General features: G+C 43.3%; 1 protein-coding gene across 6 annotated transcripts in view; it reads left to right on the top strand.

The window, feature by feature from the left end:
- The first annotated feature begins 2,794 nt into the window (after window positions 1-2,794).
- The window catches only part of THRAP3 (thyroid hormone receptor associated protein 3), a 72,518-nt gene continuing 63,917 nt past the window's right edge, over window positions 2,795-11,395 (top strand). For 3 of the 6 annotated variants that reach the window (XM_059882440.1, XM_005204662.5, XM_005204663.5), the window contains exon 1: window positions 2,796-2,855. The gene's annotated coding sequence lies outside the window, so the exon portion shown is untranslated. Of the gene's footprint in view, window positions 3,471-11,395 lie in introns of all 6 variants that reach the window. The other 3 variants (XM_024985960.2, XM_005204661.5, NM_001205565.1) reach the window with 2 other exon arrangements.

The following is an 11,395-nucleotide window of genomic DNA, read 5'->3' as shown; positions in this document are numbered from 1 at the left end:
ATTAGTATTCTTTTGATTTTTCTAACCATTAAAAAATGTAAAAACAATTCCTAGCTTCTGGCCATAGAAAAACAGGGGTGGGCTAGAATTGGCCCATAGGCCATAGTTTGCCAACCCCTATTCTATTCTATGAGATACATATATCTCATCTACTTTCCTGTGTTGCCCTTATCACAAGTAGTAATTAATTATCCATGTGATAGACTTCTTAATGTTTTCTCTCCAGTTAGAAGTAAGCTCTGTGACGACAGGGACCGTATATATATATATATATTTTTTTTTTTTTTTGGCTAGGTTTTTGTTTCGATTCATGGCCTTCTCTTGTTGCAGAGATGGCTTAGTTGCCCTGAGGCATGTGGGATCTTAGTTGCCTGAACAGGCAGGAGGAGAAGGGTATAATACATGTCCCTGCACTGGAAGTTGAATTTTTTTTTTAAGATTGTTTATTTATTTTATTTTTGACTGTGCTGGGTCTTCCCTGCTGCCTGTGGGCTTTCTCTAGTTGTGAGGAGTGTGGGCTACTCTTCTTTGCAGTGCTCAGACTTCTCATTGTGGTGGCTTCTTGTCGCAGAGCATGGGCTCTAGGTGAGCAGGCTTCAGTAGCTGTGGCGCACAGGCTTAGCTGCCCCATGGCATACGGGACCCTCCAGGAGCAGGGATCAAACCCATATCCTATGCACTGGCAGGTGGATTCCTAATCACTGGAACACCAGGGAAGTCCTGGGACCACATTTACTTTGTTTACTATTTTCCTCCTTAGCTTCTAGCACACAGCCTGGCCCATAGCGGGTGCTCAGTAAATGAATGGAGTCATAAGATGTTCCTTTCCTTAAAAAAAAAAAGTATTTATTTGGCTGCTGGCTCTTAATTGCAACATGTGGGATCCAGTTCCCTGACCAGGGATTGAACCTGGAACCCCTCCACTGGGACCTCTGGATCTTAGCCACTGGATCACCAGGGAAGTCCCTATTCATTTCCTTGTGAGGAGCCCCAAGCTTAGTGGAGAATACAAATCTGTAAACAATTGACTGCACAATTAACTAGGTAATGCTTTTTGAAGAAAGTTCAGTTTTCAGCAGGTTCAGTTTGAGATTAACAGTGGGAAGTCAGGGTATGGTGACTCTCGAACATCTGGAACTGAGTTGATGCTAAGATGTGGATAAGGGAGTAAAAATGCATAGAAGAGCTGTAAAAGCTATCTGAGTGTGCTTTTACACACAGACTTAAGGAGAGAAGTCACTCAGGGAGAGAGGTTGAACGAGAAGAAGAGGAAGAGGAGGCTGGAACTGTGAATAAGTTTCTGGGCCAGGGAAGGGGCAGAGGTAAGAGATCCAGCACAGAGATGTTTTGGAAACCAAGAGGAATGACTATGTATTTTTGTATCTACCTAGTTTACCGCTGTGTTCCTAGTATTTTGAACCAGGCATAACCTTACAGTAGACACTCAGAATCTGTGAATTGAAAATGACATTGCATCAGATCCTTTCAAGAAGCACTACTCAGAAAGCAGCCTACAAGAAATGCTCAAAGAAGGGAAAAAGAGCAGTGTGGAAGGAACGTTCCTGGGGCCAGTAAGGGTGAGGGCTGATGTGGCACCATATTTGAGTTGAGCCTGGTGAGTTTTTCTCACAGGCAGTACATATTCCTTCAATATATATACATATATATATTTCCACGGTTTTTGTTTACTTTGCCCTGGGGATGCAGAAATCCATCAAAACTGATCTTTGTTCTAAAGAGCTCACAGTCTGGTGGGGATGACAAACACAGCCCTTGATAATTATGAGATGGAAAGGTACTGCAGGAAGACAGAGATGAGAAGCTAGTAAATTTTGAAGGCTTCACAAAAGAGGGGATACGGAGCTCAGGCTTAAAGGTTGGAGTTCAGTAGGGCAGGAATTCCAGCGCAAACCAGCCTGTGCAAAAATCCTGATAAATGCCCTGGTTCTCAAACTTGCATGTGCATGAGAATCACTGGAGAGGTCTGTTTATAATGCAGATTTCAAAGATACACATGGGAAATTTCTGGTTCAACAGGTGAGGGCATCCACTTTAACAAGCTTTACAGGACTTCACTCTGTAAAACATTTTTTTGTGCTGCCATTGTTGTGGGAATCGAGACCAGCGGTGGCGGAAACGAGGCTGGAGAGTGCTTTGCTACCGGGCTTCTGGGTCTCCACAGGAATACACTATTACAACAAAAACCAAATTCACTTTTAGTCTTCCTTTCAGGCCACTAGACGCTTTCACGTGCCTGATTTTGTCGCAACCTCGCAACAACTTTGTGAGGTAGAAATTACTCGTCTTATTTCACAGGGGAGGAAACTGAGGCTCAGAGAGGGGAGATTTGCTCAAGGTCACGAAGCGAGAAGTGGCACGTTAGAGGACGAAAGCCAGACAAGCAGATTCCCAGCTCAGAGACTTTCCGACGACCAAGGCAGGCCGGGAGTGGGTGGGGCTCAGGGCCTCGCTCCAGGCTGGTTCCAAAATGGTGGGGGCCTTGGCGTCAGCAACGCCCCCGCCCCTTCCGTCCACCTCCCTCCTTCTTCCTCAGGCCACCCAGGCGGGGGGAGGGGATGGAACGGAGAAGCTCACGTGACTGCCGACAAGCTGGCGCGTGACGCAAAGCGGCGGGCCCGGTGTTCGCCTTGCCTTATGGGAAACGTAGTTCTATAGACTGTTAAGTTGGCTAGGAAGGCGGGAGCTAGGACTACATTTCCCAGGAGGCTGCGGGGCGACGCCGAGGCTGCCGCCGTCCGAGAGCGGGGACGCGGGGCGCGCTGTCGGGCGGGGGCGAGATTCGGGCCGGTTGTGCCGTTGCGAGGCTGCAGCTGCGATCGCTGCGGTGGGTCCAGGTGAGTGAGGGACCCTGATGGGAATTAGGGCCGCTCAGTTGACTCCAGCCGTTTCGTCGTTTTTCTTTTCTGCGTGGCCGCTGGCTCAGGGCCTCCAGCAGGCCTGGCGCGGAGTCGCTCCCCCGCGCCTGCCCCCCGGCCTCTTCAGAGAGGGCCCCGCTCGCTCCGGCTCCTCCCCCTCCCCGCCCTTCAGGGCTTCCCCTCGCTCCGGCCTAGCTCTCGACGCTGAGGGCCGCCTTTTCTCCGGAGCAGTTCCTATCTCTGTTTTTCTTTCTTGCAAGAAAGCCTTCCCTTTCTCCATCTCCCTGCTTAATCACTCACCCCTTTAGGGGTGAACCCTATTATTTGGATTTTTCCTGGAACTCTTGAGTCCCCACCCCCCCCACCCCCCCCCGCCCCATCTCCACTGGCCTGGATCTGCCCTTTCTTAGGGCGCATGTGGCTGGTACTCAGTGTTGTTACCTCTTCAGTTCTTTTCGGCCTGGTGGCCGGAGGAGGCAGAGTCCAGATTATCAGTCACGGGAACATTTATGCGTCCACTTTCATTTCTCTTGGGCTGGAGGTGAGGTCGACCTGCGTTCCTGTGGTAATTGGCGTGTGTTCCGCTTAAATAAGGTAATTTCCTTCGCCTCCCTTAGCTCCCAAGCGACTTTCATGGGGTGAAGTATCGCAGCAGAAACTGGCGTGTAGCACTCGTGCCCAGAAGTTGGAAGCCATCCGTGTTAGTTGAGTGTTTACCGGGAGGTTGTTAATTGGATTGAAGGAAAAGCCGCAGAGTGTGGTGGAGCCTGGCCTGAGACAGACGATGGGGCTTTCGGTGGCCGCATAACAGAAGGAACCTGGAGCCAGCTGCCTGGGTTCAAGTTTTGGCTCTGCGAGCTTTTGCTTTCTGGTCGAGGGGCTTCTCTTTCAGGTGCCTCAGTTTCCTTCATCTGCAAAATAGCAACGAGTAACAATGATCACTTTATAGGGTTACTGTGAAGATGAAATGAGGTAAATTGAAAACCGCTTAGCTTGTTACCTACTGAGTATTAAGTACTATTATCATCATCTCTTAGGATTTATACGTGTAGGCCCAGAGTGGCGGGACATGTATCACTGTCATTTTGTTTTTCGCTTTCAGGTGGCGCTCCCTTTTCTCATTAGTGCCTATACCGTCTGTTGTAGCCTGTCCTGTTATCTAGACAGCCTGTATCATTATGTAGAAGCCTGCTAAAGAGCCAGAGGTGGCTGCTACCGTGAACAACCTGTGGAACAAATTGGGCTTAGTTTGTTCTCTGCTAAAAAGTTTGTGAAGCAGTGGTACGCAGTTTAGCAATATAAAAAAACATTTTTTTCCCCCTCCCCTGCAGCCATTTAGGCTTGACTGTATTTTGTAGAAGAGGTGAACGTTCTGTAAGGAACTGTTTTAACTAAAAGACTTTATATTCAGTACAGTTCCATCTTTTTGTTTTTTAAATCTCCTAGTACCAGTGAAAGATCTCTGGTTTTGCAGACTGATGTTTTTAGTCTGCATACTATGTACAGTCCAGTTTTAGCGGCGGTGGTGGTAATAGTCGTGTTAGCAGCAGCAGTAGTAGTTTTCTAGCATATTTCTTTACTAGCATAGGTAGTCCAGATACTTTTTGAATTTGGCATAGCCAGTGAAATTATGGATTACAGAGCGTCCTGTATTGTAATTGAGAAATTGAAGGGAGGAAGCTTGGAGTATTTCTGAGATTAGCACCGAGGTGAGGTGGGATGAAGCTGACTGAGAGCATAAGACCTAAGATTGATTAATTTTTGTAGAATAGTTAAACTTAACCACTAAGAATCTTGAGGTGTTACCCCGTTTCTCTTGGGCCAAGTGACAACCTAGATTGAAGGAGTGTGGTTAATCTTGTTCTTTCTGGTGGGAGGGAAGTTCAAAAGGAAGGGGAAATACACATACCTATGGCTGATTCATGTAGATGTGTGGCAGAAACCGATACAATGTTGTAATTATTTTCCAATTAAAAATAAATTTAAAAATATACTGTGCTCTCAAAGATTAGATTTTGGTGGATTGCTTCACACCCTCATTCTGTAAACGTCTAAGACTGATTCAGTATTTGTTTGATACGATAAATAGTGCTTGAGAACCTGCCATCCACCGGCCCTTCTGCTAGACTCTGGGAGTACAAGGGGATGTGAGGCAGAAGGGGTCTTGCATTTTGGGAACCTACAAGGTAGTGGGGGAAATCACAACAGGTGAGCAGATAAGTTACAAATTGAGAAAAGTGATGTGGAAGTACCATGCAGGGAAATCGGTAGACACTAAAAAAAGAGAGACCTAAGGGTGGTCAGAGAAATTCTTTTTGGAAAGAGTAGGGATATCAAGGCAGGCATTCCAGGTAGAACAGTAAGTGCCAAAACTAGAAGATGGGAAGAGTTTAGTGTGCTTTCGGAACTGAAAAGAGGCCAATTGTGGCTCTTTTCAGTGAGGAGAGTGGTTAAAGAAGAGCTGGAGAGCTTAAGATTGTTTAGGGAAGCCGTGGAAGCCTTCTGATTTACATTTGAAAATCAGTCTTGCGAGGGATGTGGAAACTGGATTATGGGGACCATCAGTTAAGAGGTTATTGTATTGATTTTGCCTGGAGGTGATAGTTGACTGAAGTTGAGAGGGGGAGTGGAAAGAGAGAGTGCGTTGGTGGGAAGAAGCAAAGGGATTCATTATGTTCTTTTAATATTCTCTAGAGAAAGACATTCTTAGTCAGTGGTCCATGGACTCGAAAATTTTTGTGAGGGAGTGCATTTTCTCAAGGGGTCATTGCCTTCCATCATTCATTAGAGTCTGAGTTTAAGAACCAATTCACTGGAGTCTGTAATGCAGGTTTATAACCCATAAAAAAGTAATTGCTCACAGCCTACCAAGAAAGTTAAGAGTCATGGGTACCTGTCTAAAAGATTGACTTTCTCCAGGAACTCTTTTTTTGTTGTTGTTGTTTGTTTCAAATCAGAGTTAAATGCCTTGCCGTAGAAAAATCAGCTTTTAGTTTCTTTTTGTCTAGGAGTTAATGGGCTGGTGAACATACTGAGGAAGCTGAACTTAATGAGCTCAGTTTCACAGAAATCCATATTGATTCCTACTATTTTCTTCTGTTGGTTCCCCCCCCTCCCCCCAGTCTTGTTTGTCTTTGGTTGCATTGTGTAGCATGGGTGCATGTGTGCTAAGTTGCTTCAGTCGTGTCCAGCTCTTTGTGACGCTATGGACTGTAGCCTGCCAGGCTCTGTCCATGGGATTCTCCAGGGAGGAAAACTGGAGCAGGTTGCCATGCCCTCCTCCAGGGGATCTTCCAAACCCAGGGATTGAACCCACGCCTCCTGTGTCTCCTGCATTGCAGGTGAATTCTTAACACTGAGCCACAGGCAAAGCCCTGCTGTGCAGCATGTGGGATCTTAATTCCCTAACCAGAGATTGAACCCATGCTCCCTACGTTGGGAGTACACTTACTGGACTGCCAGGGAAGTCCCCTTTTGTATGGAGTTTTGTTTGCAGTTCCTATTTTATTGGTAGAAATGGAACACCTTAGTGTGTGAAGAGTGAGATCGTTTTCTTCTTGGTTTCCTTCTAACGGGTTTCAGATGTATATTCATATATTTTGTAGTGTATTTTTCAGATGATAGTGTGTTATTGGAAACAGGGTGTAAAGTTAGAGCTCTACCACTGAAAGAACCATGTATTTTTCTTTTTATGGCAGAGATTTAAAACTAAAGGCTCATGGACTAAATCCAGTCAGCAGATGTGTTTTGTTTGGCTCATACAGTGTTGTAAATTTGAATTTGTTGTCAACATTAAAAAGCAGGGAGATTTCATGAAAAAAATGTAGATTCAGGCTGCTTTGAAAAATCTGATGTGGCAGCCACGGACCATGTTTCTGTTTGCAGCAGTCATCTTTTATAGTTGAGGCACCATTAAAATTTTTTTTTTTTGTCTTGGTGCTTTGTTTCTTGTTCCTTCTTTAAAAAAAAGGAAATTTTAGGTAACTTTAGAAGAGGGAGAAGGAACAGTGCTGTGGGAAGGGAGGGCCCAAAATACGAAATTGTTTTGTTTACAAACTGGAGAAACCCAAGAGTTTTTAGAAAAGACGTTGATCTGCCCCCTGCCCATGCCTTTTTAGCTGGCACATGTGCAGTGTCCTCATTTTTGTTCTGCCTGATTTGCTTTTTAGCATCTGGAATGCAGTAACTGCACAGCTTGGCTTGTTGCAGAAGACAGAGAGCCAAGTGAAGAGAAGTTGCTGAATGTCTAATTAGAAAACTTTTGGCTCCTGTTTTGAGGCAAAAGTGTGTGTGTGTGTGTTTAATATGTGCATTTATGAAGTCTATCACTTGGCTTTCAGTAATCTGTGTTTTTTGGAGAGGTTAATAACTCAGTTTTCTTTTTCTCTATTTTAATAAAAAGGGCAGGATACATAAATGATTGATAGAGGAAGTCATAGAGTGCATTGTGAAGCTACCCTAGAGATTTCTTCAGTGCAGGACTCTGCATTATATTAGGGCTTCCCAGAAGATGGTCCCCTTGTATCTGAAGGATGTGTTCTAGAGTCTTGACTAAAACCTTTGGCTCCCAGACTATGGGCTATCAGAAAAAAACTTTAAATGAAGACTCAGGAAGTTGGTCAGGTGCCAGAATGGGGTTGTTCAGTAAAAGACAAGAATGGACAAATTTTTTAATAGAAAAAATTATTGTTTCAGATGTGATAAAGTGTGGCTGCATAGCATGCAGGATATGGGATCTTAGTTCCCTGACAGGGATCGAACCCACACCTCCTGCAGTGGAAGTGCAGAGTCTTAACTACGGGACCACTAAGGAAGTCCCTTTTTGGCAGTTTTGATGTCTCTTTGTATGCATGTTTCCCATTGGAAAAGGTTCTGATAGAGGCTTTCTTTGATGACCCTGTCAATAATAGTACTCTGCTCATCAAACACTATCCAACCTTCATCATTACTATTGAACATTATATTATTTATTTTTCATCTACTGTATCTTTACCTCTTTAGGTAGTGAAGCAGGGATTTGTTTGATTCACTGCTGAATCCCCACACCAAGACATTCTCTGTTAAATAGAAGAGGCTTAGTAAATATTGAGAAAGAGGATGAGTTAAAATGGGAATAAATAGATGGCTGACTGGGAGCCTCTGGAAGTGCTCCCACTATCAAGTTCTAGCTTACTCAGATTATGTTACTGTGTATGGTGATAGGTGAGGAGATTGCAAAGGGGCAAAAGGGTACTTCATGGAATGATGAAAGTATTCTTTCATTGAGTTGGGGTGGTGTTTATTTTGTGGTGGTATATTTTGTCAAAACTCACTGAACTGTACCCTTAAAATGTGTACATGTATTGTACATGAGTTGTAAAGGTGATTTATAAAAATTTGTATTCAAAACTCATCGTATAAAGGCTGTTCTGTAAAACTGAATTAACTATCAGTAGGTTGTGATAATGATTTTTTTCCTTGAATTTTTGGTAAAGTTAGCCAAGTATAGATTGGACAGGAGGTACCTCAGGCGTTACGAGAGAAAGAGGCTGAGCTGAGCATGCTCTGAATAGCCCACCCCCATTTTAGAGGTGCTGAGTTGATATTTTGTACTTTGGGGTTCTGCTTGCCAGTTCTCTGTTACAAAGATAAAATCCATCGAGTTCCCTGAAGCCCTCTTAGCCCTACTCCAGGGTTTAGTTAAGCAAGGTGCAGCCTGCAAACCCTTGGTGGGGCAGGTAGTCGTCTTCAGTTTTGTTTCCCTGCTTACAGATAGCTTCTTGTTGATAAAAATTGACATTGCAGAAATGTGTAATGTAGAAAGAGAAAGTTTACTTCAGTGCCATTTATTTAGGCTAGTGGTTACAGTTTGCATATATTTCTGAATAGTTAAGGTAAACATAAGGGATGTGGAGGAAGTAGAGATAAACGTCTTTGGTTTATTATGAAAGCTTATGCTTAAAGCCTTACTTCAGATGGACTTAAATTGCAAGTGTATTGTTTGTGATATTCCTCTCGTTTTCCTGAGAAATTGGAAGGTGATATGTTGATTCTTCGGTTGATGGTGAATGCTTTGTCTTTGTTCACAATGTAGAGCTTAGCTTACCTCTTTTCCTTTATTTCTGTATCGGCCTCATTTGTCAATGTGACCTTTTTTGTCTTACTTGTCACATTTGGGCTTATTTGTCACATTTGACCTTTTACCTTTAGCAAGCATGGATTGTTTCATTATTCAACCAGCGAGGGGATTCTAGTGGACTTGAATGTAGTGTCATGTGAAATGGCAGCAGAGAATGAGGAAGAAAATGTATTTGATTGTTGGCTTATTTTCTTTTTTGCTGTGGAGGCTGTTTAGTATTGAAGGATACATACAGGATGAAAGTAGTTTGGTAAGGAATATTTTCTATTCCACTTATAGCAGAATATTTTCGGCTGCAATGTTCATTGAATAGGGCATGCTCATAGAGGTAGGTGATCTCTGGTACCTAGCGCCTTGGTTTTATCAGATGAATGTATGATAAATGGAAGTCCTTGATTCTTATTATAAGTTTATTTTGTGGAGAAGGAAATGGCAACCCACTCCTCCAGTATCTTGCCTGGAAAATCCCATGGACGGAGGAGTCTGGTAGGCTGCAGTCCATGGGGTCGCAAATAGTTGGACACGACTGAGTGACTTCATTTTTTTTTTTTTTTTTTTCATTTTTATTTATTAAACTGGGACTGGGGCAGGGTGCTTAACCCTTCATTATCTGTTCAGTTTCAAATGAAAATGGAAATCTCTTATTTACCTCCAACAAGGATTATTGTGATGGCTAGATGGTTAGCCCAGTGCCAGAGCAAATAGTAGGGTTCAATAAGTTAACTTTATTATATATAGAAGATGGATTTCTTGTTAGCTGTTTGGAAAAAACTTAAACTTGAAAGAGTAGTGAGAACCACCCAGAGCCCTCAGCTGATAGCCTATGGTAAGTGCTGAATGTATGATGAAGTTAGTGTTTCAGGATGGTGCAGGAAGGATGACTCAATTATTCAATAAAAATTTCTGGAACAATTGGCTAACCATTTTGAAAATTACATTATTTTGACAAAATAAATTACATGAAAATAAGAGGTACAGATTAAATAAATCAACAAGGAGATACCATTTTTTCCCCTCAGATTTCTGTCTTGATAAACAATATGATAATTATTGTTGGGGATGTGGGGAAATGGACATTTCTCAAGTACTGCTGGTAGCAATGTAAGTTGCTGTAGCCTTTCAGGAGAACAGCAGAATGTATCTGTACTTTTAGGAATATATCTTAAGGAAATAATTGGACACATCCTTAAAGATGAGGATAATCATTGCAGTGTTATTTAAGTGAAAAATTAAAAGCAACCTAAATGTACAACACCAGGGAACTGCTTACATTTTAGTATGTTTATACAGTGGAATTCTAAGTAAAACAAGAGAGGTAGATTCAGTTCAGTTCAGTCGCTGAGTCGTGTCCGACTCTTTGCGACCCCATGAATCACAGCACGCCAGTCCTCCCTGTCCATCGCCAACTCCCGGAGTTCACTCAAACTCATGTCCATCGAGTCAGTGATGCCATCCAGACATCTCATCCTTTGTCATCCCCTTCTCCTCCTGCCCCCAATCCCTCCCAGCATCAGCGTCTTTTCCGAGTCAGCTCTTCGCATGAGGTGGCCAAAGTACTGGAGTTTTAGCTTCAGCATCATTCCTTCCAAAGAAATCCCAGGGCTGATCTCCTTCAGAATGGACTGGTTGGATCTTCTTGCAGTCCAAGGGACTCTCAAGAGTCTTCTCCAACACCACAGTTCAAAAGCATCTATTCTTCATCGCTCAGCTTTCTTCAGAGTCCAAGTCTCACATCCATACGTGACCACTGGAAAAACCATAGCCTTGCCTAGACTGACCTTTGTTGGCAAAGTAATGTCTCTGCTTTTCAATATGCTATCTAGGTTGGTCATAACTTTTCTTCCAAGGAGTAAGCGTCTTTTCATTTCATGGCTGCAGTCACCATCTGCCGTGATTTTGGAGCCCCCAAAAATAAAGTCTGACACTGTTTCCACTGTTTGCCCATCTATTTCCCATGAAGTGATGGGACCGGATGCCATGATCTTCGTTTTCTGAATGTTGAGTTTTAAGCCAACTTTTTCACTCTCCATTTTCACTTTCATCAAGAGGCTTTTTAGTTTCTGTTCACTTTCTGCCATAAGGGTGGTGTCATCTGCATATCTGAGATTATTGATATTTCTCCTGGCAATCTTGATTGCAGCTTGTGCTTCTTCCAGCCCAGCATTTCTCATGATGTACTCTGCATATAAGTTATGTAAGCATGTAGATTGGAGAACCATATTTGTTGACATAATACCATGTGTAGAAAAATGCCCAGAACTGAAACTTTTGTTCTGTTTCCTCCTTAGTCAGTGTTTGTTTTTAAGTATGTAGTGAGCTTTAGAATTCTTTTGGAAAAAAGTGATCTGTGGTCTACATCTGCACAGTCCATTTTGGTAGCCAGTAGCCACATGTGGCTAGC

This window comes from Bos taurus, chromosome 3, assembly GCF_002263795.3.
Source record: "Bos taurus isolate L1 Dominette 01449 registration number 42190680 breed Hereford chromosome 3, ARS-UCD2.0, whole genome shotgun sequence".
Taxonomy (NCBI): domain Eukaryota; kingdom Metazoa; phylum Chordata; class Mammalia; order Artiodactyla; family Bovidae; genus Bos; species Bos taurus.
The sequence above is the reverse complement of the archived record's forward strand: the minus strand, read 5'-3'. Positions and strand labels throughout refer to the sequence as shown.